Genomic DNA, 26,538 nt, shown 5'->3' with positions numbered 1-26,538 from the left:
GGATAAGAGTTTGGGCTGTGGAATGATCCTTGGGTTTGCGTTCTAGCTCTGCCACTTTCTAGCTGTGCGATTTGGAGCCAATTACTTACTAAACCGAGCTGTTTCCACATGTGTACAGCGGTGAGAGTCACTGTACTTACATCGAATAACTGTGGTGAGGATCAAATGAGAGAGAGCAAGAGAGCACGCAGCACAGCGTGCAAACCGAGTCCATGGGGAGAGAAGTCAGGTGAGTGGCTGCCTGCAGTGGAGAGCCACCGGGAGTTGCTTGGCTGGGGGCACGAGGAAACTTTCCGGGGTGGTAATCATAGTGTATGTCTCCATGGGAGTTGTGGTTACAGGCGTGTATTTTCCCTGACAAATGGGAGTGATCGCTATTATTCCCTCTTCTCTGTATCTAAATACTATCCATTTCTCAAAGTTCATCTCAGACACATGTCCTCCATGAGGCCTGTGACACTGCCCCCAATCAGAAGAGATCCCTTTTGACTCTGAACTAACATTCTTGTGTTTAGTACTCCTATGACGCTTGGATTCTCCAGTGTTCAGGTCTCGCTCTTTGTATAAATCTCTCATCGGCACGACGAGACTGTCAGCCCCTTGAAGAGGCACGTGAGTGGTCTTCAGATCCTGCACGGTGTACACAGACCCATACGTTCTTCACCCTTCCAGTAAACCACTGGGAAAGAGTGAATTCAGGGTAGCCCTACTTATGGGACACATAAGATTGCCCTGCCCCCCATTTCAGAACCTCAGTATATTCAAAGGTCTCTCTGATTTCCATAATCGTAGTTCCCTTCTGGCTTTGGCTATTGCCTCCAGGTAGGCTAAGTCTGTTACCTTGGTCAGTCATGAAATTCTATGATGTTTTTTATAATTGACAGATATACATGTATTTGCCTTAGACACATATGTGTGAAATAGACTTTACTGAAGACTTGGGGAGCTGGGTTACAAACTGGCGGGGCTCGTACCACAGCAACGTCAAGCACCGCACACAAAGCCAGCCAGTTCTTATACGTCCTTGCAGCCTCCCTGCCATAAGAGATCTTATACCGGCACCTTTGCCCAAATTCTGACACTGGGAAATAAGCAAAAGGATAACCACGTAGCCTTTCAGTGTCATGCTGGACCATTGTCTAATGGGCCCATCCGAAGAGCATGTAATTCTTTAGGGTAATGCACCTTCATTTACTTGACTATTCACTAGGATATTTCACAACTCTTTAAGAGAAGATATCACCTTGTTAGACCAGTGGTTCAAACCTTGGTACGTAACAGAATTACCTAGAAAGCTAATAAAGAAAACAGAAGCTCAGGCCTAGGAAAGTAGTTTAGGGTTTGCATTTCTATAATTTTAGCAAGTTCCCAAGTGATTGTGACACGTGGCCAAATTTGAAAACCACTGTATAAGTCTGCTAGCAATGATGTAGATTCTGGTCCAAAAACGATACAAATACACTTTTTCCAGTAGAGATACTAATAATTTCTGTCTGCTTCCAAGATTACAGGTTTTATTTTGTTTTGTTTTGCCTCATAGCACATTAACCAGTTTTGTATCTAACTTGACAATCTTATTCCAGCATTTTTTCAGAATGTGTATCTGATTCTGAATCTATATCTATATTGCGACTTTTTAATTCTCTTTCACCTTGCTGGTTCCTCATTAAATGCATCAAATAAACCTTTGGCAAGTACTCAATGTATATTTGTATAAGAGTCAAGTTTTCAACTTCTGAAAACTATACTTTGAAACCAGGAGATACCAATATGCACCCAAATTTGAGATTCTCTGCTATAGATAGAAGCCAAAATCCTGGAAGGCATCCAGAAAAGCCACTGTTTGCTCCACACCATGCATAACAATCTAATTATTCCTGTAAGTCCTTTGTGAGCCACACCTCATAATAAAAATTAATATTTACTGAGTGTTTACTATTGCCAAGCACTATTCTAAGAGCGTTACATGCATTACGAGCTCTTTTAACCATCTGCAACACAAAAAGACAGGTACTCTCCTCTTCATTTCAGTTTTACAGATGAGAGAACTGAGGCACAAAAAACTCAAGAAACTCATCCATTGTCACCGAGTTGATAAGTGACCAAGCACAGATTCCCACCTAAGGAATGTGAACGACATACTTTGTGCTGCCAATGCCCTTCATGGCTAAGTCATGCATTCTTCAAAAAGGAGCTGGAAAGATCCACCGTGAGGGTCATTTATCCAGATTCGTGGAAGCCCTCCTCTGGGTATCTGAATTATTTAAAAAATCAAGGCAAGCCAAAACTTCACACTCTTACAGTTGCTTCCTTTGACCAGGCTATAACACACCCCCTCACTGTTCCCCCAACCCCCATATAAGGAATCTTCTCCATAGGGGCAGGTGTCTAACATCTCAGTGAGTATCTTACAAACAAACCAGACCTGTAACTCCAACGGAAACCTCTACTGGTATTGAAGAGGAGACATTCAACATTATATGGAAATTTAAAACTTTTGTCACGTAATTCTGTGGATTCCCAAAGTACAATAATAAAAAATATAAAAATAAAAGAAAGAAACATTTTAAATTTTCTCCTGATTTAAACTCATATCCAAATCGACATTTGGGCAGGTCCATCAAAAAGCACTTGGTGAGAAATCATGTGTGCACGAAGTGCTTTTTATACCATGAGCAAAGGTCTGAATTGTAAGTAATATTGGCAAGAACAAGCTATAAGTTAAGATGCAAATCCAAATCGAGTGTGCGGTGTTCTGGCTTCAAGCCTGGTAATTGAATTTCCAGTTTATTATCCTTAATGTTTTTTAATGTGAGTTTGCAATTCAAGTCATAATGGAAAGCTGCTCCTCCAAATCTTTCCCCTGAAGCACTTCCAGGAACAATTTCTTTTCAGAATCAAGAAATGGTTTTGGGTCAGGAGTGCACGTTAACTTTTTCAAACTCTAGAAAAGTCTATTCCAGGGATTCACTGAACCACATAACAGCTAGACCTTATCTGGGCCACTCCCGCCGTCTTTTTCCTAAAACTAGCCCTGCATCAAGGTTAAGGACTAAACTGTCTTCTTAATGAAGAAAGAGGTTTAAAGGTGCTGGCTATCTTATTGAGATAATAACAGAAACAATAAGCATAACTCAGAGAGGTTTTATCATATTGCACGTCATATTCAGCTTTATGCATTATTTATTCCATAATGTAACTCTCATAATAGGCTTACAAAGCAGGCTATTGTCCCCCAATTTCTCATAGGGAAACAGAGGTTTAGAGGGTTCCAGCACCTTTCCCACAGTGATATAACTAGAATGGGGACTTAGCTAGGAATCACACCCGAAGCTGCCTGCTCTGAAGTTTGTGCCTTATCACCAGTCTAGGGACTGCAGAATTTTGCTTGTCTTTAAACATTATTTAAATATTCTTGCCTGTGTGGATGTGTGTATGTATAAATACGAGTATGAAGAAAGCAAAAACATTCCACAAGCCCATTGCCTACACACGTGCATGGCATGAAAATCCAAGTGTAGTAATAGCATGAGATGAAAATTAAAATCTTCCCTCCAGCTCAGTCACCACAGCTAACCACTTGTATATTTTCTTACATACTCTACCAAGAAAAAGTACTTTGTATTGACCTGTGAAATATATATAATTTCCTTCTCCATTTTGTTTGTTTGGCTTGTTTCCTCCTCCATATTATTCTCCTCCATTCACGGGACAATCCAATATACACTGACCTACCCAGGCTTTTTTTTTCTTTTTTTTTCCTCATTATATCTTGGTGCTCTTTCCATAATAGTGTGTGTGTGAGTGTGTGTTTCAACAATCATTTAGTATTCCATTAATGTAGTTAACTACCTCCCAAGTATGTTAATTTAGGTTTTATCGTGTGTTTTTTTGTAACGAAAATCTTTAGTACATGGGTATTCTTATGCTTACATTTCAACATAGTTTTGCACGTATACTTCAGGGTAAATATACAGCAGTCAGATTTTTTCAGTCAAGGATCATGTGCATTATTTAAAATCCCTGTAGACACTGCCCTCTGATGGGGGCTGCATCACTTCACCCCCCACTAACAGACTGAGTAGCTTCCCACGGTGTCGCCTACTTTCACGTCCACGTCACTTGACGCCCCCAACAGTGTTATCAGACGGGTGTAATATGGATGTCACCCTTGTTTCTAGTGCAAGTCAAAGCGAAAACCCAGATGTTGTGTTTCTAAGTACAGAACCCTTTCCACGCACAAATTATACTTTAAAGATACATAAAAAGTCAAAGATACATAAAGTCGCAAAGATACATAAAAAGTCAGTACCCTCTGCTTGCACCTCTGACAGGTAAAGGCAACAAATACACTGGGGCGTTTTGTTTCCGGGCTCTGGGATAAGGGCTTTAACTAAGTTTCGAACCTATTAAAATACTACTTACTTGCAGTTTGGGATTGAGCCATGACTTTCTACTGTTCAAAGACATTTTCCTTGGTAACAATTCCGTGGAAAGAAAAACGACTTGAACGTTGGATTTATTAAAAAGCCCCAAAGGTATGTAAACATCAATTTACATTTTTCTTTTTTATAGAAAAAAATATAGCTAAGTGTAAATAAATATCAAACATGTGGTTTACATTTCCTGTAAGATGCATGTGGGCTTTAAACACTAATGGAAATACCTGAGGAGAAACACTGCACAGTGTGGTGCATCTCAGACAGGTAGGCACTTTGGAGCCGGTCAACAGGTGGCTTGCTTCTTCTGAACCCTCGCATGAGATTTCAGAGGCGTCAGCTTCGGAACTCAGGGTCTACCCATTTGGGCTTACGACTTGGAGGGATGTGCGACCCTTCAAAGTTAAGGAGGCCTCTACCACGAATCCCCACCCATTCAATGCACACCTACTCTGTTCTGGAAACCAGAGCTATAAAGACAAATAAGAGGCAGCTCCTGTCCTCGAGGGGCTGCAGTTCTAGTGAGGAAAGCAGATACGGAAGCAAGAAGGACAACGGGATGTGGTCCGTGGGGTATTTCACAGTCGGGTCGGGGCAGTGCACAGAGGGACAGTCACCCTCCCTGGCATGGAAGGAGCGTGAGGGGAGACACCCTCATGAAGGGCACAACTAGCCAGAGACCTGGAGCATCAGTAGGAGTAGCTGGGCTGAGAGTTTGCCGAGGACACCCCAGCGCAGAGAGCAGTCTGTACAAGGGCAGAGGATGGGGAGCGTGGCTTTACAGGGAAGGCGGCAGTCCCCTTGGCCTGGAATGTAGAAGGCCGTGGAGGGGAAGTAGTCAGCAAGAAGTCAGCAAGGGTAGCCAGCAGCTATCGGAGGCTGCTAAGGCGTTGGACCTGTATTTCAAACAGCCAGTAAAGGGTTTTAAGCACAACAGTGTTGGATTTTAGAAATATTATTCTGTACAGATTGGAGAAGAGAAGTCCCGGGGACAAAGACATCAGTTAAGATACTGCTGCTGAAATTCCATGAGAAACGATGAAGACGCAGCCTAAGGGATTAGCAGTGAGGACAGAGAGAACTGGATGGATTCAAAAGGTTAAGGTTCAGATGCCTACATGTGGTCAAGGGTAAAGGAAGAGTCAGGGGTCACCCCTGGAGTTTTTACCTGAGCTTAGACATTCAACCTCAGGAATGGATATGTAGTTGGCAGTTGGACAGGAGGCAACATAGCCTATTGAAAAAGGCACTTCCATTAATTAATCTACTTTGCTTCTAAACATAAAGACAATAGAAATGAGACATATTAATAACTCTCCACATAAAATGTTAAAAGAATATGAGAACCCTTGGAGAGTATTAAAGACTCCCAGAAGACTCTACAGTATAATGGAAGGAATTTCTCTCAAAACTTACATTTGAAAATATCACTGGAGAAGATGTGAGGAAATGGAAACTCATATTCACTGTTGTTAGAAATGCATATTGATACAATCCAGAAATTTGACTTCTCTGTATAAACCCTAAAGGAACTCTGGTGCACACACACATATATATATAAGGATGTTTTACTGAATCACCGTATTTTTTTTAAAATCAGATACAATTAAATGTCAAAAGGGAAGTGGATAAATAGTGGTATATTCACATAAAAGGACACTATTTTTCTATTTATATTAATAAATTAGGTTTCGATTTGTTGAAATGGATACATCGCAAAAAGATAATTTGAAGTGAAAAACATCAAATTGCTGAATGATATTTACAGATGATATTAAAACAACCAATTGTAGTATTTATAGATACTTCGCAGTAAATACATTAGTAGGAGATACATAAAGGACTTGGGACATCTACTTCAGGAAGAAAGGGGCAATCAAAGATGGGTATAAAAGGGCTTCACAAATGTCTGGTTTATTAAACCATGTATTGCGTTTTTCACCTTTTGCACCATTGACATTTTGGGGAAGGTAACCTTTTGTCAAGAAAGATTCTCCTGTGTGTGACAGGGTGTTTAGCAGCAGCCCTGGCCTCTACACACTGGACCCCACTAGCACCTCCCCCAGGCATGACCATCAAAAATGTCTCTAAACATTGCAAAAGTGTTCCCTGGGGACAAAACCATGCTTGGTTGAGAACGACTAGTCAGTACATTGGTGTTCCTTACGTTATTCCTTATACGTGTCTTTTTGAAAGTATGCTTCAATAAAAGGGGTGGGTGGGGAGAGAAGGGCACCCCTTCAGCTATTGCTTTAATCAGCTGGAGCATGTGTTGGTGCTCAGCCATCAAGATGCATAGAATGGACCCCGTCCCCAAGATGTCTAGTCAGGCAATAGGGTGTGGAGGTGAGATCTTGGAATGTGGCAGACCAAGCCCTAAGGATGGATCCAAGACAGATCAGGACAGATCTAAGGACAGCCCCTCACTCCGCCACACATTAGCCAGGAAAAGCTCAGTTTCCTCAAGTCTACAAGAAGTAATTTTCGTAAAAGTGAGATTTTACCTCCTGGAGCTCTGAAACACAGCAAGCACGCGATAAGAACAACAGTTACACTGCTTGTTGTTTTCATTATTTGTTGCACATAATGAATCGTATAAATAGTGTCCACGGGGTCCTTTCTACCCTCTCATTAGGGGGTCAGCCTTTTTGTTGGTGGCCATAAGGAATAGGAGAGCAGTTTGTTCACAGCAACTGCCTGTCAGCTCCTACAATCTCAGTTCAGCTCACAAACACCCCGTTTTGCAGTCACAGAAGCGTCCCTCACCATGATGCAAAGGGTGCAGGCCAAGCAACATGAAACAGCTCCCGTGCCTAGTGACACAGTGGTAGGTCCCTAAGAAGTTCTTACACACTCACTTAAATGTTTGTGCTCTTTCTGAATCAACCCCCCTCCCCACTTTCTTTTCTCTCTCTTCCAATCCTGCCAACGCGTTTGTCGGTCCTGTGGAACGATATCTGACCACACCATTCCTAAGAGATGCCTCCTTGCAAGCTCAAATGAAAACTGATAACATGTTCTCATATTATGGGAAATGTTCTGGAGTCTTGGGCAAACTTGTTTGGCACTTGAGCAGCCTTTCTTGGTAACAGTTCTAATACTAGTTGATGTACTTCCAAATATATGCAAGTTGTATATTTTTGTAATAAAATCTTTGCAAAGAACAGAAATTTATTTTCCATTATACCCCACATACTATCGTTTATAAGCCATTTTTTTATTTATATTGTTAAATTCAGTACTGAAAATAAAGACACATGTTATGGGCAGCTATATGCCACCTCATTCCATATGCCAAGCAGCTACAGAGTCGCTACAAGAGTTAAGGGAGAGGAGAAGTCTTCCCTCTGACAATGTAAAAGCCTAGAATAGAAGGAAACCTCTGAGCTGAACCACGATGAATGGCTGTGATTTGGCCAAGCAGGAATGGATGACAGGCAGTCCATGTTTGCATAAGAACACACACAAATTAAGGCAGAAAAGTAGGGCATAGGGCCAGAAATAGGAGAACAATAATTCTGGTTTGATCTAGAACACCAAGCCAGGACTCCACAGGATTCCCTCATGCTGTTTCACTTCACAATTCATTCAACAATTGACTGGGTGGCACCCGAAATGAGCCCAGCACATTGCTAGGTACTGTGACGTGTGTAACCTTGATCTTTCCACACTAAACAACAAATCAGTAATTGTGGAGCTGTCAAGATCCATTGGTGGGGGGAGGGGAGCAAAGTTTATATTCCAGAAATGGAGGAAAGATTCTACAGTGTTGTTTATATTACACTAGTGTCAAACAGTATCACCAGTACGATTCAAATATGTCATCTCAGATTTGGCTCCGTTCACTAACATATGAGGTTATATATCATCATGGCTTCGTGTCCTCCGGGAAGGAAAATGACCCAAGCTCTACCTTCATCAACCCCCCACTTCCATCACAATACATGCTCCAAAGACTATCTGTGTCCTCCTGGATGAATTCAATTCACAGAAATTAATTGTTTCTAGAGTTCTTTTCATCTCTTGAAATACACAGTAGCACATCGGGCTGAAGCAGAAAGCTGTGAGAACAATCCACACTGCTGCTAAATAATCACATTCACTGGGCTTTATCGGGGCTGCACATGCCTTTCATCTGCTTTTAAAAACATTAAAACTCAGTTAATATACTTCTAAAAATGAATAAAGCAATAGAAAAGGAACACATTAATGACTATTCGCATAACCTGTTACATTTTTCACCCAGTTTATTATTTAGTAATGGAAATCAAATTAATTACAAATATTGGGTCCTGACGACATATGCATAATTAGTTTTTAATCTTTACTGCTTGAACACAGTTGAGGTGCAAAGAAAGCCTTCTAAGTGCTATCTGACTATATTAATAGGCTGCTTAGAGGTAAACTATTGTAATTCAGATGCATTTTATTCACACATAACTCTGACAGTTCTCTTGTGATACTTAATAATCCAATACCAACATGGATTGAAATGGTTTAGCAAGCACTTACCAGAAATGAAAATTAGTATCTACCAAGAGATGATGTAATTTTAAAAGAAACACAGCTCTCCAAGCTACGATACTACAGCACATGGTTTTCAAAGTATAAAATTCACCCAAATATACAAAATCAGTGTTGTATTGAATGGGTGATGACTGCAATTCTATACCCTGTAAATGTAAGTAAGTGCACTGTCGAATAATAATTACGCCCCCAAATCTACCTCACTGTGGGAGGGCACCTTCCAGATTGAGATGAGCCTCTTTGTTTGACAGATGAGAATGTATGGGACTATCAGAGAAGTTGTGTCTTATCCAGGTCCCACCCATAGTAAAATTTGTCAATTCTCGTCCCATATGTGATCCTCTATGCTTCATGGACACGCCAAGCGTCCCTTTAGGGGCTACTGCGAGACAAAGAAAGGACTGAGGTAGCATCCTCCAAAAAGTGATTGATGGGCAAGGCACAGGATCCCCTTTATAAGCCAGAGCCTGGAATTTCATCATTATTAATTACCGTGTTTCCCCGAAAATAAGACCAGGTCTTATATTAATTTTTGCTCCAAAAGACACATCAGGGCTTATGTTCAGGGGATGTCATGCGGAAAAATCATTCTAGGGCTTATTTTCCAGTTAGGTCTTATCTTCAGGGAAACACAGTATTCCTTGGGGAATCTTAAAGATAATTATATTATCTTTTCTAAAATTTCCTGTTGATAGAATAGTACTTATAGAAGTAAGAGCTTAAATCACCAGATCACACCTTAATAGAAATATTAGCAAAATAAGGGGAGAATTACCACGAAGCCAGTAACAGAGAGGTAGGATGTCTGAATGCACAAACGTGGAAAATGATTGGCGCCAAATATAAGGAAGAACATTCCCAAGTCAGAGCAAAGTCAAATGGATGAAGGTGTGTTGGAGGCAGTGGATTTTCCATCACTGGATGTGTCTGGGTAGCAAATGGCCTCACTGGTCAAGGATGCTATACAGCTCATTTAAGAATCAGCTGAGAGTTGGCCTACAAGAATAACTCTAAGTTCCTCTCTAACTCTGAGATTCCATGACACATTGAGAGCAAACTGAACCAATCAGATGTTAGGGAGGTAAGGTGGGATAACACCTAAGACAAATTCTACTTTGTACATTTTATAAAGTAAAATTGCCTTGAGAACAACTGACTCGAAAGAGAGAAGACTTGTTTGAAAGCACTGAGTCCCTTACCATGTCCCATCAAGTGGCATCTGGAAGTGAGGACAAAGGCACTACTAGATCCCTAGGATGTCAGACATACCTCCAAGCCTTGAACACCTTGCAGAGGTCAGAGGTCATGAGGTTCCTTTCAATTCCCATAATCTCTGTAAGGTGCAGTCAAATACAGGATTCATTATTTTAACCAGGGGTAGAAAGCAGTAGACTTATTCACAGGGCACTGAAAATAAATCCATTATTATTACATATATTACATATGACATGTACTATTATTCTATTTCTCTAAACTTTGGTCCAAAGGGATTATAATTTTTGTGTCTTAGAATCCTTCATAGGTATGCTTAATGCTCAGTAAAACTCATACACATTAATTAATGTAAGTAGGTGTGCATTTATTTATTTTAAATAGCAAAGGGCCACACCTCAATGTGTAGAGAAGTTCAACACCCAAGACACCCCTAGTGGCTATGGAACGAACTGCTAGTGTAGGGCCCAGCATGAACCAAGCACAGGTCAGCCTTCCCAGGAAGTGTGCCATTGCATGAGTTATAAAGCAGGGCTGGAAATCGGTGTTGTGGGGCCTGAAGCTTATACAATTTGGAGAACCGTCTAAAATATAATGAATAACCAAAACTATGGATTCAAAAATGAGGTTCAGGACCTTGCATACAGCCTATGAACGAGAGGGTTCCTAAAGAATAAGCTCCATGCACATCCCGATAAAGACACGTCTGGGTGTGTCAAGAGGCGTGCCAAGAATTGAACCCACTCACCATTCACCGTGGCCTGGCGACTTGAGGTGGGCAGCGCCCCCAGACTGGTTGCCTCCATCCAGCGACCCCATTTGGCTAATGTGTGTTAAGTTCATTGAATAGAATAAGAAAATGTTTGGGAAGCACTGTTCCTGGTAACCTGGCGAGCATTTTGCATCCTGTGACTACAAATTATTGGATATTCCTTTAAGCTAGACCTGGAAAGTGTGACAGAATATCCCTCATGTTTTCTAACTCTCCAAGGAATTTTTTTTAGTCTCTTACCTAATTGGTACCTCAAAACAATTCTGCAGGGCAAAACAGACTCTATTATCCTTGTTTGATGAGACAGTAAGCTGAGAAGTATCTTTTGTCATTTTTAAATGAATGTCCTTTTCGTGTGCTTCTTTCTCTCTCCCTTTCTTAATCTCCACTTCCATCCGAACATATCCAAACATATCCAATGAAATTTTCAGCACTTCACAGGAACATTTTTAATGTGATTACCATCCTCATGCCACGAGGGCTGATAATGGCTCACGCTCACCTGCGCAGAAGGAATCCCAATACCATTTTGAGTCTTTTGGTCAAGAGTCCATAAACACCAGGTGTCTAAGCCAAAAAGTACTTAAGATATTTGGTATGTACTGTTATCGTTTCCGATGCTCATTTATCAAGAGGCCTGCATAATTAGCATGTGCCCAAAAAAATGCTACAGAGGAATATTTCCAATTGGAACGACAATTCTTGTCTTCCATGAAGTCTATCTACCATGGCTTAAAAAAAGATGCTTAGTTTTCTGTGCTGACAAGTCACAGGTGCCCCATTTGTGTGTCAAACACAACAGTATTTCCAGCTTCTTCTGTTCTTTCTGGGAAGATCTGTGAGGCAGGTGAGCTTAGGACTATAACAAACTGGGTTAGCATGGAGAGCTTTTTGCCACATTTATTGACATTGAATGCTAATTGGTCCCAGAGCTGTAAACAATTCCAAGCTACAAAACAGTGTGCATGATGGGTTTCTCTCCTTTTACTAGTCAGAAGTCGCCTCGAAAAGCACAGATGCTGGCCTATGAAAGGTACGCTCTTTGAATTATCAACTGAATGAATGAATGAACGAATGAAAGAAAGAACAGATACAGACAAAATCCCCCATTTTTGGTAGGGTTTGGTTTCAAAACTAACTTCTGGCCTGCCACAAGCTGTTACTGGTCACAATATTATTTGCAATCTAGTATCAGTTAGCTCATCTGTACAAAATCTTATCCAGCCACTTAGTGGGTAACATCTCCAACCTTTGGCCTTTCCACATCTCAGAACTTTCACCCTACTACTTCCTTTGAGAGCATTTGTATCTAATTTTTCAGGTAAAGGAATAAAGTCGCCTAATGAGATTGGATAACCTATTGTTATGGACTGAATATTTGTGTTCCCCAAAATTCATACACCGAAACTTCAACCCCCAATGGGATGGTCTTAGGAGGTGAGGCCTCTGGGAGTTGATTAGGCCATGAGGGGGAGCCCCGATGATGGGCCCAGTGCATGTTGGGAAAAGCACACGCCTGAATGCAGCCTTTGACCCCCCGCCCCCTTGGCCACATAAGAATGGGCCTTGGTCTGTAACACGTCCCCACCAAGAGATGAAAAATCCTCACAGCCTGTGGGGGACTCGTCACCTCAAGTGGGAATAACTTTCCCTGTTTCAGACTCAATGTGCTCCTTCGTTCTGCTTATGTGTGTGTGGCATATGCCCCCTGCCCAGCCCGAAGGCCCTGTCTGTCCTCTTCAAGGAGGAAAAAGCTCCTTCTGTTGCAGCACTGGGGGTTGTGCACACGCGTAACGCCCTGTGTTGGCTGCCGGGAGGGACCCCATGGCCATGGGGGACCGACACCCACTGCGGAAGCTGACCTTGCTCTGTCTCTTCTCTACGGGACTAAAGCGTTATTCCAGCCAGCCCTCGACTGTGTTGTGTTTTTGTTGGTGACAAGATGCAGTGGGCAGAAGTACTGAGACGTCTACTCCTCACAGTTGGCAGCAGAAGCCCTAGTTAGACAGTATCCTCTGCCCGGTGAGAATACAACAAGGAGATGGTCATCTGGAAAGCAGGGTGTGGGCATTTTCCAGACACCTCACGTGTTGGCGCCTTGATCTTGGACTTTCCAGCCTCCAAAACTGGGAGATATAAGTGTTTGTTGTTTAAGCCACCCAATCTATGGTGTTTTGTTATCGCAGCCCCAATTGACTTATAAACCTGTGAAAGGTTGGGAATAAGGAACACAAATAAGTTTCACTGAGAATGTCATCTTCAATCCATTGGTAGTGGCTTCTTGGAGTGTGATGCTGAGAAGAGAAGCTGCATCCAAGTTCAAAATCAATCAATCAATAAATAAATAAAGGAGAGGCCTAGGAGACTAGACTCCAGGTGGTGAGCACACAATAGAGTGTACAGATGTTGTGTTACAAAGTTGTACACCTGAACCTTGTATGTGATTAACCAATGTTATCCAAAAAAACTTAATTAGAAAAAGAGAGGCCTAAATGATTAGCAGTGTTTGCCAGAGACACTGAATAGGAAAGTGGCAAGAAGGTGTGCTATATTTTACTGATCCTAACTGAGACCTGTGTTTTACTCACTCTAGTCTCCTACCGCTCTAGTTTCCTGTGGAAAGGAACCATCACTTCCCTTTAATCCTACAGAACCAAACCGAAGCACGCCTTAGGTGTTCAGTGTGGATTCATTCATTAAACTGACTAAGAAAATGGCCTCCCCTCTGGCTATTTGACAAAGATCATGATGCTATGATGATGACGAGAGCAACAGTAACAACAAAAATGACAAAATGTTTTGGCTTTTATGAGCAAGGTTTGGATCTCAGACATGTAAATTCTCCATGATGTTCAACCTTACCTCCCCAATGGAACCAAAGGAATTTAATAAAATAGCATTCTTTCCCATAGAACCATCTCTCTCACCTACCCCTTTACTTGTAGTTGAAAATCAAATTTGAATGCTGTGTCTTTTCATGCGTCTTCAAGATTTATTCATGAGTCACAGCTGAATGCTCTATGTGTTGTATTTATGTGAACAAACACACATTCAAAAAAATAAAAAAGAATCAGTTCCATTATCTAGATAGATGTGTGTTTGTCAGCATCTGAGAGAATATCCATCCTGGATGGTATACATATTCAGCCACTCTTTGTAAAACATCAGTCAGGCATTGTAAGACATATAACTACAGCATAAGCAATGACCTTTAGATATGTCTCCCCTCTTATTATCTACACACTGTGAAATAGGAACACGTTGGTGCTGGAAATCTCTGTAATATCGGTTTAGAAGCTATTTATTTCAAATGTATTCTGCTTGGTGCACCAACCATAATTTTATTAACAATGGCACTGTATTGAGACATTAGTCAAAGAAATTCTAACAGGTATTCACTCACTCCGTCCCACTACCCTACACACACACACACACACACACACACACACACTATTGAAAAGAATCACAAGGCTCTGTTTTTCTTTTTCCCCCTCCCAACAAAAGCTCCTATGGTCATTTAAAATCTTCATACCATTTTTTCCAATTAAATTTCTAAAACCTTACCCAGTGTACAGTGTCTTCCAGGGACACGGCGTCCACAGGAACTATACAAGCCTTGTCATCTATTGAATGACTCAGCCATAATAATTGACTTACCCTTCCATTCTCGAAAGGGCCAATGGCACTTAGAACAAAACAGGAGCTTTATTTGGGGTAGACATTGTCCCCAGGATTTTTCTTTAGTTGTAGGGCATAGTACAGTGGTGCTCCAGCCAAACCTAACACGTGCTGAATGACACCCAACGTTAGAAAAACTGGCGGGAGAAACACTGTTAATGACATTTGATAAAAAATAAAATTGTAAGATCATCTGGGATATAAACCTGTGCAATTAATCAAGCTTATGCCAACTAGACTTTTCACATCATTCACCTTAAAAGGGAAAAAAAAAATCCACTGACCATAGACGTGCTCTGCCTTCTCCACAAGAGAAGTCTTGAAACAATTTTTCTACTAACTGCGTGAACATTTTACAACGCCTGTGTGAGTTGCCATGGATCCTCCCCAGGCAGAAACCATAAGAGAGTCAAACATGCTGTTTTCCAAACCAAGCACAAGCCTACGGAAGGATCTCATTTCATCAACGATTAGTTTCCTAATGCTGCTATAACAAATTACTATAAGCTTGGTGGTTTAAAAAAGCCACACGTTTATTCTTCTATTTCTGGAGGTCAGACGTCTCGAATGAGTCTTAGTGATAAAACCAAGGTGTTGACAGGGTTGGGTCCCTCTGGAGGCTCCGTTCTGAGCCTTCTAAGCAGAGAATCCGTTCCCTTGCCTTTTTTTGGCATCTGATGGACACCTGTATTCTTTGGATGTGGCCCCGGCCTCCTTCTTTAAAGCACATCAGTCTAATCTCTGTTTCTGCCACTCATATTGCCTTCTTCTCTTCTGAAGTCAAATCTCCCTCTTTCTTGTAAGGACACTTGTGATTACAGTTAGGTCCCACCCAAATAATCCAGGGTAATCTCCGCATCTCAAGATCCTCAATTTAATCATATTCACAAGTCCCCTTTGCCACGTGAAATAACATTCACAGGTTCTAGGGATTAAGATCTAAATATCTTAGGGCAACATTATTCCACAAACCACATCAACTAATTAACTTGTTTGTCAAAATAAGATGGAAATAGAATTGACTTCTCTTTTAAAATTAGGCATTATTCAGAAGGAGTATATGGAATAGAATAACTTGTAAAAAAAAAAAAAAAGTCAAATCTGTGACATCAAGCTGAGTCCCTAATATGGTGTTTTCAGCAATTTCTTGGAAGTGAATAAGGATTAATGTTACACTATTAAGAATTTGGAGGCAGAGTCTATGGGCTAACAGGGTTTTTAGTTGCAAGCAACGGAATCCAACGTCAGCTAATTTAAGGAGAAAAGAGTGTCATTAAATGATCAATGAATCAATGGGAGGCTAGAAGGCTCAGCTCTGACGTTGGGAAGAAACCAAGAGAGATCAGACATGAAAAACATAACGTAGGTTACACAAGAGGAACAGTTTGACTCGTATGATATTTCTGGACTTTCGCTAAAGATACTTGATTGAGGTGCTAAGCTTTGGTTATAAAGCCAAGATGCCTGGGGTTTCATCCAACAACATGCCTTACTAATAAACCAAGACAAGTTTCTGAACATCACAGCCCCAGTTTCTTCCGATGTAAAATGAATGAGAGTACTCAATACATAAACTTATCATAAGGATCAAATGAGATAGTGTATATAAATGACTTACAACAAACAGGGTCTGACACATACTATTCAAAATGGATTGGAGCAATCGTCAGCCTTTATTAGCCTTGCAAACCCAATCATGAATAATTTCCCAACTGTCCTTGAGCCTTCCTCACTTTCCCAAGATTTAGACTCCTACATGGAATCACCTGAATCCATCATTCCCCAGCTTTCGAGGATTGAAGCAATAAAAATATTTTCCTTTATTTCCATAGGGAAAGAAAAACGCTACGTCACCCACTGAGCAGTATCCCCCTAAATAAGAAGCCAACGTGGACACTGAGTTGAAAATAAAGGAAAGACAAAAAGCTCCACAGCCAATGTTGACAGGTGCACGGCAAAATCCCACTCAGAATAGGAACAGTCAACTAAAGGGGACATGGGGTCAGCAGCCACATCCAGTGAACAATCCAGTGGCCACCTGATCATTCCCCCCACTTTTTCCTGTTAACTTGGTGGCCTCAATGGATTTTGTTAATCCTTGCTTACTTCTTTCATTTTGATAGAAGTGTAATTCTCAATTTTATTTTTTGTATACATTTAAAAAAATTTTAAACACCGAAAAGACTAACATAATTTATGAAAAAGTCTACTGTACATGTATATTGGACATTTTTAACTTGGATAAATATTGTTAAAATGGATGCATTTCATATTTGGAGATGGGGCGCACGGTAGGTAAGGGGGTGAGGAACAGGCTTTTGGTCATGATTATTCACCTGAAGTTATTTTATTAGAAATTCAATTTTGACCTTCAGCAAATACAGAAAAAATTTAATAGCAGTTAATTCTGGGTGATGGGACGACATGTTAATTACATTTTCCTGGTTTCTCAATTTTTCAGTTTCTCAAAAATATTCCTACCAAGTTAAGCTATAACAAAAGGGGAAACAGCCACAAAGTGTGTTTTAAAAGCCCGACTACTTAGTCACATGTGTATGTACAAACCCCTAACGTGGAGAGGAGCTAGAATACTTTCCAGTTGTATGAAACAGAATTTAATAAAGAATGCACTGACTTCACTGTATGATCCAAGGAAAACAGAAAAGTCATACAAATAGGAAAAAGACTGCACAGCATGGAAGAGGGAACAGCTCTGAATAATAATCCCTCCGGTGTGACGCTGCAACAGCTCTTTCTCCTCCTCTAACACGAAGGCCACGGGCTCTCGAGAGCAGTGGGCTTTTCCTCATGTGCTGAAGTGGAAAACACCCATCCAGGAACAGCCAACCAACTGTAGTCACTGAGGGGCTTTCTGACCAAGGCAGACCGGGCACAGGAGCAAGGCAAGAAAGGCCGTCACTCACTCATCCCTCTACCGCACAGGTCACAGCTTCAAACTACAAGAAATCTCAAAGGGGCTAGTCCTCCATGCACACAGATGAGAAAACTAAGGCCCAGAGAGAGGCGACCAGTATTCCATAACCAGCGCCACACAGCAAAGAACTGGAACCTCGGTCTTTTGAACCCCTGACCAATGAATATTAACCCTCTCATGATACATCATACGACAGGCTTTGACATCTGGCCCCAGCTAACTTTCCATTCCAGTGCCAATCTGCGACCACGATCACATGTTCTAGTTTGGATCCCCTAGCAGGGGGACAAGCCTCATTTCTCCCCCCTTTGGCACAGTATGGCGACAATGCCTCCAAGGAGGGTAATTTGTAGAGCTTCCCACACTTAACGGATCCCACAATTCTTTACTGGATTATTTTTCAGGAGTGACCTTATACTTTGAGGAATGCTGGGCTAAGTCAAATAAAAGTGTATTACTATATCACGAGCTCATTAGGTTAAGCAAAGTTAGCAGAATACAGAGGGACGGGAGAAAGGCTCTCATTGACCACTAAAGTAGTTTGGGGGTTTGTTTGTTTGTTTGAACACACTTGTATTGCATGATCTACCAGCTGGAAAACACCGTTGTAAACAAGGAAAAGTTACCATCCATGGGATCATTTTATCTGCTATCATCTCTGTTGATTTCTGCCTCTAGTGCTTCGCTCTTTGAGAAGACCCACATACTGAGAATCTGATTGCTGGCCAATTTAGGACTCAGGGAATCGACTAGAGATGACTCAGTTCTTGAAACAAACTAAGCCCTCACTAAGTGTTGGAACCAGTGACTAGATGATTGGATGAATGGTGGAATAGCTTTCAATATGGACACCCTGACTTTTTTTTTATAACCCTGTCCATTTGGTCCATCAGGCTCTTCCTCCTCCCCATAAAATAATAATAAAAATAAAATAAATAAATAAATAAACAAATAAATAAAAATAAAAATCACTGGTGTTTTCTTACACAGACAGTGTATTAAAGAAGTGTATTGAGAAGAAAACCGAAAGACTCAGAAAACTGAATTCTGATCATTGATTTTTGCCTCTGAAACTAAATGCTCAACTGAACTTAAAGCTCAGCTCTTCAGCCCAAATCCTCCAAGGTCAACGGCTGCTGTGGGGACCCCCAGAGCTGGCCTGCTCTAACGTGCTGCAGGGGAGCGTGGATTGAGCAGAATCCCTGGGGGCAGGTGCTTGGAAACACACAAACGCCCCCCACTCCCAAACCTATGATGTACAGTGCAAGAAACAGTCCATTTGAAATACATCACAAAGCACATATACTCCTTATTATTAAGCAATGTAAGCTGAAAATGTACATAGTACCCAGTCTTTTAGCTTGGAAATCATGTGAACTTGTACCATCCATTATCTGCCCACAGTTTGATTTACTATGAACACCAGTGTTCACACCTACTGAGGTTTAGTCCCTTTCACAGTGTTATCTGAATTTTTTAAACTATACTTACTATGGAAATTTCTAGATAAACCTTAAGAGTGTTTTCTTATCTGATTAAGGAATAATATACAAACACTATACAGAGGTTGGCTGCAAATCTTGCATAATGGAAAAAAGAAACATTCTGAAACACCATTCTGAAGAAACAGAGATAAAGGGAAAATGGAAAACAAACTTCAAAATGTGTCACAGGGAATAAATTCCTACCAAGAAATATGCTGTCTTCTAAAGTTAATGTTTATAACTTGGGAAACACATTTTATTTCAAACAGAACAATATAGCAAATGCAAGGAAACATAAACTTATACATATCAACTTTTAAATTTGATGGGACCAGTTCTAGAAGCTTGGTATAAAGATGCTGTCTGGAAAAATAAAGGCTTGGGGAAGTATTAATTGGCCCCAATGGGTGTTCCTTCTGGGGAAAAAAGAAACTGAAAGCTCAGATGACATGCTTCCCTGGGCTCATTATATGGTTTCTGATCCTGAGTTTTAGTGGCCAGCATCATTCTTACACCTTTATAAAATTTTTAGTAAATTTTTCCCATTATCTAGCAAGGGCACTGATTTCTATCCAAATAGACCTGCCTCAGTCTAACATTCAAGACTCCAGAATTCAGTATCACCTCAGCAAGCCAGCATCAGCCCCTCAGCATTCTCTTCCTCCACAATCTCGCCCCCTCCCAAGGGGTCTTCTTGTTACTTCCAATCGTAAGCCAGCACGCTTTAATCAGCTCTCTCGTTTACTGCGTTTCAGTACAAAGCACAGAAATCCCAATCCAGAGAGATGTGTATTGTACCATGGAACTCAGGAAGTGAGAAATGAAGTGGGCTTGAAGGACTCAGTGTGCTTCAGGGTCTCCACTATGGTGGAGATCTCTTCCACCATGGTTCTCTGATTCCCTTGACTATGTTCTACGCTAGGCTGGCATCATTCTAAAGGTGGCTTCTCTCATGCAGCAGTTCCGGGTCTAACATCAGCACACTATGCTGATCAGAGAAAAGGAGACTAAATGAATCACCACGCCCTTGGGGGTGAGGTGTTGGGGTGGGGGTGTGTGGAATGACTGACTTAGGTCATGTGATCCACTACTAGACGTAGGAATGGAATAAATTCCCCCAGAACCACATGGGTCCATAAGCAAATGTCAGGGGCTGTGAGAAGGTGGAAAAGGAGATGGCTATCGAGAGGCAAACACCAAGCACCCACCTAACATGCTTCTCCCTCCACTCTGCACTTTCCCTTCACTCTTCTTGCTGACCAAGTTTCTCATCCTTTGGTCTTTCTTCCATTTTTCAAAAGATTCCCCAGGACATGTCCCCAAATGAAGGTAATCATGGTACATGCAGTAGTTTCCCACCTTCTAATTAATAAAATTCTGGGAAAAAAATAGTGTTGTTTTGTTTTGTTTCTTGTTGCAAGATCAAGATTTCTAATGATTAAAGAAATAGTATCAACTGAGTTGAGAAGTAAAGCAAAGGTCTTCTTTGGAATGTATTGTCTTCCTAGTGCTACTGAGGCAGAATTTAATGTGGGAAACCATGGGCATGGGAAACTACAGAGATGGATGCGGGGGTATATGGAGATGGCCTGGGAAGTCACATGTGTTGCTCCATTGCATCCAGGCCAACTCAGTGAAAAAGGTTATGTTGGAAAGTGAGGCTTAGGCACGAGGTCAGCGTTTCATGCCAGAGCACACAGCCAGCCAATGGAGGTACTAAATGTCCAACTCCAGCCTCTCTGCCTCTCTTCCCTACAATAGCCTGCCTCTGTTTTACCTTGTACTATCTCTGTGTATCTGGGCAGAAACCACTTATAGCCCTCAGAAGTCTTATAAAACAAAAGGCACTTTTTGAAGAAAAATAAAAAGTCACAGTTGTGATTTGCATTTTTCTGATTCCTCTTAACACCATCCTGTTTTTAGCATCGCTGCAGTTTTGCCCTCTAGTAGGCTGGGGGTGGATAGAGATATCTGTGAGTGAAGATGGCGATTTTCTAACCATCCTACTGGGTGCCTAATAACATGCAAATCGAGACCTGGGGAGAAGAGAAGTTCTCTGTCCTTCTCTTTACAAATAAAGTGTTATGGTGCCACTTGCGGGGATCAGGAACACCATGCTGGGGCTGCATCTGCTCTTTCTGACAGCTCCCCAAAGAGCCCGGCTTCTTCTTTTTTTGCAAGCCAGCAAGCTGTTCTTGGAGAGCACAAAACGAAACCTGCTGCAGGGGGGGAAAAGTTTCTCTGACAAGCGAGAAGAAATTCAAAAATCTCCAGAAAAAATAAAAAACCAAACTCTATGATAGCAAAACCCAAGCTCCTGTTCTCAATAAAGGAAGCCCTTTTCAGTGAGGAAGAGGAAGGACTGAGAACTCATTGACCCTGGTGACCAAAGGTGTGGATGTGAGAGAGGCCACGGGGCTGGAGATGGCGGGGAACTGGAGAAGGCACGCGCTGTGTCAAACAGGAAGGCACTGCTCAGCTTTAGCCATGGGCTCCTGGAGGAAAGAAGTGCAGTCCCAGCACGGGTGGTCAGTACAGTTTTTAAAGAGACGCTAGAATGATGAGTTTTATGTGAAATCACCCAATTTTCAAGTTTTCCAAATTATTATTTTGCCAGCCAAACTGAATAGGGTTCTTGTGGTTGAACGTTCCTCTTTCAACTTCCAGAATGGAGGAATGCTGGGACTATGTCAAACACCTGGGCTTGGTCTGCAAAGGAGGAAGTCCTTGAGAAGGAATAGAAAACTCCAAGGATGAACAAGAAGACACCTGGCGCTAAGGAACTACGGACCCCATCATTACAGCATCACACAGAGTATTTTCACTGCCCTAAAAGTCTCTGTGCTCCATCTATTCACCCCTTCATCCCTGTCCCCCCTCCCCCGGAAACCAAAGACCTTTGTATTGTCCCCATTTGTTTTGCCTTTTCCAGAATGTCACACAGTAGGAATCATACCATATGTAGCCTTTTCAGATTGGTTTCTTTCACTTAGAAATATGCACTATCTGGATGCAGCACAGTTTGTGTGTCCATTTACCTAGTGAAAGATGTCTTTGTTGCTTCCATTTTCGGCACTAATAAAGTGAGACTAAACGTCTGTGTGCAGGTTTTTCTTTGGTTGTGTTTTCAACTCCTTTGGATAATAACAAGGACAAAAATCACTAGATTGTATAGTAAGACTTTGTTTAGCTCTTAGAAATCATCGCACTATCTTCCAAAGTGCCTGTACCATTTCGGATTCCCACCAGCAATGAATAAAAGTGCTTGTTGGTCCATATCCTCACCAGCATGTGGTGTTATCGGTGTTCCTGATTTGGGGCATTTTAATAAATGTAATGTTATGTCATTGTTTTAATTTGCAGTTCCCTCATGGCATGATGTAGAGCTTCTTCTCATGTGCTCATTTGCCATCTGTATATCTTCTTTGCTGTTGTCTGTTAAGGTCTTTGGCCCTTTTTAGATCAGGTTGTTTATTTTCTTATTGTTGAGTTTTAAGAGTTCCCTCTAAATTTTGGATAGTAGTTTTTTATCATAATTTTTTGCAAATTTTTTTCATTCTCTTGCCATTGTCTTTCACAAAGGATAAAGTTTTCGTTTTAATGAAGTCCAGATTATCAATTATTTCTTTATGGATCATGCCTTTGGTGTTGTACCTAAAAAGTCATTGCCATATCCAAGGTCATCTAGGTTTTCTCCTATGTTGTCTTCTAGAAGTTTTATAGTGTTGTGTTTTACATCTAGCTCTATGATCCATTTTGAATTACTGTCTGTGAAGGGCATAAAGTCTGTGTCTAGATTTATTGTTTTGCTTGTGGATGCCCAGTTGTTCCAGCACCATTGGTTGAAAAGACTATCTCTACCCCATTGTATTATTTTTACTCCTTTGTCGAAAATCAGTTGTATTTATGATGGGAATCCTTTTATATGCACAACTGTGTGGATATAAAAACCACTGAACTAAATACTGTAAATGGGCAAATTGTATGTTATGTGAATCATAACTCAACAAAGCTGTTAAAAAAAGACTGTGGCTTCTGTCTTGGGTCCCCCTTGCACTTTCTGTCACTTGCACTGATGAAACCAGCCGGCATGTTGTAAGCTGCTTTATGGAGAGACCCACGTGGCAAAGCACTGAGAGAGTCCCCAAGCCAGAGAAGAGCAAGACGCTAAGGCCCCCAGTCCAACAATACACAGGGAACTGAATCTGGCCAACAACTTTGCCAGTGAGCTTAGAAGTGGGTCCTTCCCTAGTCCAGCCTTGTGGTGAAACCAGCGTGTACCCAACACCTTGGCTACAGCCTTGGGAGGGAGTTGATACAGAGGACCCAGCAAGTCCATGCCAGGTTTTCTGACCCAGAGAAACTGAATCATAAATGTTCTTTTAAGCCATGAAGTAATATCTTATGCGGCATTAAATAATGAACACACTGAGCAATACCAAACCCTTTTCCTGGTAATAATTTATACCTCTTACCAGCAGTGAATGAAAGTTCCCAATCCTCTGTGTCCTCACTGTAACTCGTTGTTTTTTTTACCTTTAGTATACATTTAGTTTACCAACTGAGTGTGAAATAATATCTCAATGACGTTTTATTTTGCGTTTCCTAGCTTACTAATGAGATTGACCATCTTTTCGTGTTTATAGGCTATTTAAATATATCTTCTATGAAACATCTGTTTTTATCTTTTGTGCATTCTTCTACCTTTTCTTTGCTTCTTTTTATGATTAAAGCTGTTTTCAAATATATTGTAGATACTAATTCTTTGTCAGTTATATGTGATGCAAATTCTTCTCCCACTTTGTGACTTGCTTTTCATTCCTCACTGTGATTTTTAGTGAGAAAAACTGGAAGCAAATTTAATATAATCAAATTCATCTATCCTTTCCTTTATACTAAGCACTTTTTGAGTCTTAAGAAATCCTTTTCTACCTTGAAGTCATAAGAATATCCTCCGATATTTTCTTCCAGATATTTTATAATTTGGCTTTTCATATTCTAACTTATTGGATCTATAAGAAAGTTTTCTCTTTCCAGAAAAAAGTTCTTCTTAACTTTGCACTATCCCCCGTGTTTCCCGTTCATGCTCACTTCTTCCTCCACCTTTCTCTTCTTCTACCCAACGGACGATCTATAAGAGGTTCGATAAATAATTTTTGATGCATCTATACAATCGGGATGTGTAGCTATTGAAGAATGAAACAGAACTCTATGCTGAGATGGAAGAACATGTTGGTAAGTGATACAGGCAAGTTGCAGAACAATACAGCTACAAGTGTGTGAGAGTGGACATGTGTAGGAAAAACTGTGGAATAAACATCAAACTTACCAGTGGCTATCTCAAGGATAAGACACAAATGAGATTATAGGCTTTCCCTATCCAAATCTATAATGCTTGGTGGTTTTGCAATGAGCATGTATCAGTCTTATAATTTGGAGAAAATAAATGTAATGAAATGTGAGGCACAAAAGAAAACCTACACATCATGCATTTGATAAATATCTTCGAAGTGTAGGGGCCATGTCAAGCATTGGGGAACACAGCAGAGACAAGAAGACTCCAACCTTGGTGGCAATACCTTTATACCACTTGCGTCCAATTCCCCACCTCTCCTGTTGTGCCTGTCCTAGTGGTATTACTCTGTAACATGAGTTTTCCCTTCTCTGTACTCCTACACCATTCACGCCCTTGTCTACTCACTTTAACCCACATAATAGGATTATCTGATGTAAGTCACTGTTTCTTCCTATACAAACCTCATTTCCCTGAACAAATTAAGTAAGGGTTCCTAAGGACACACACCATTTTACACATGCCAAACTCTCCCCTAGCAGCCATCAGAGTAGACAAAAAGAGAGCGGATACTCAATAGACATTTGCTGATTGACTTGGATGAGGGAAGTTGGGATAGGCCTTTTGGGAAGAATCAAATTTCACATTTTCACTTTAAGAAATGGGATGATCCTGACTCATACTGCAATCTGAGAGAGAGAAAAAATCAATATCCTGCACAAGCAAAATAGGGCAATTGTCATTGTAACTATTAGAATACTGTAGGCATGAATCGATTGTCTCCGTGCTTGTTATCCACTTTGTGGATTATCTGTGGTCACACTGATGTCCCCAGTTGGTGGCCCTCTCTGGCCTGCAGCCTTCTGCTCAGCGGCAGTACTGGTGGGTACCCAGGGGACAGTGACTAATTTAAATATCAGCTCAGAGCAAAATGCAATTAGGAAGATAAATCTCCTACAACGCTACCACACAATGTCTATTCAGACCAAACAATAATAGTATCGTCATCTATTGTATTAAGTGCTCCATGACTCTGCTCACCTCAGTGACCATGAATCATAGTTTTCTCATAAGAAATATTTTTCTTGTAAAAACATTTAGTTTTCCTTATAAATCTAAACATACCATAGCCTAAACATACCAGATGACTCAACAATCCCACTTCAAGTACACTTGGTATTTACCCGAGTGAAATGAAAACTTATGTTCACATAAAGACCTGTTGAGAGTGGCTTTATTCATGATCGCTCAAAACTGAAAACAAATGTCCTTCACCTGGTCAATGACTAAACAAACTGTGGCATATCTACACAATGACATGTGACTCAGCACTAATAAGGAGAAACTACTGACACCTGCTTTGGCACAGGTAAAATTCGAATGCATCCTGCTTGGTGAAAGAAGCCAGACACAAAAGTCTACACACTGAATGATCTCATCTATATGGCACTGGAAAAGGCAAAAATATAGAGACAAAAAATGGGTAAGTCAGTATTCAGGGCTGGGGGTGGAGAAGGGCTTGAGTACAAAGGAGCAAAAGGAGCATTTTGGGATGATGGGGCGGTTCTATTTCTTGAATATGGCGGTGGTCACACAACTATGTGTGTTTGTCCAAACAGAGAGACCTGTACCCTGGAAAGCATGAGTTCTCGTGTATGTAAAATATACTTCAATAAACCAGACTAAAAGCCAGTTCACCACTCCCTAAATCTCAGTATTTCCTTCCTTCCATTGAGCCCCAGTGAGAAAACCCCAGAGTGGGGAGCCCTCCTTCCAGTTGCTGTTGATAAATGCCCTTTAGAGTCATGGTTGAACAAACTCGCCACCTCCCTTCCGACAATGCCACTACAGGTTTCCAGGTACCCACCAAGGTGTATCACCTACCCTCTAGGAGGGATGCTCTAGCTAGAGCTTCATTTGTAATGTGCTTTTATTTTAGTAACTTAAAAAAAATTAATTCAGGGTTTTTCATTTGCATCAGGCATTGGGTTTGATAAAGTAGCTTAAATTAGCAGAAGAATCACACACCTGTGCCAAATTTTCATATAGATCTGCCTCAAAGACTCTGACTCAGGCAAGAATTCGCATCCAAAAACAATCTCTCATTTCACCATGTACATGGGTATGAAGGAAATATACCACATTGAAGGAAACAAAAAAATAAAAAAGTAAAATCAAAGATATGGCATTTATGGTTC

This window comes from Rhinolophus sinicus, linkage group LG11 (genome assembly GCF_036562045.2).
Source record: "Rhinolophus sinicus isolate RSC01 linkage group LG11, ASM3656204v1, whole genome shotgun sequence".
In the NCBI taxonomy this organism is placed as follows: Eukaryota; Metazoa; Chordata; class Mammalia; order Chiroptera; family Rhinolophidae; genus Rhinolophus; species Rhinolophus sinicus.
The sequence above is the reverse complement of the archived record's forward strand: the minus strand, read 5'-3'. Positions refer to the sequence as shown.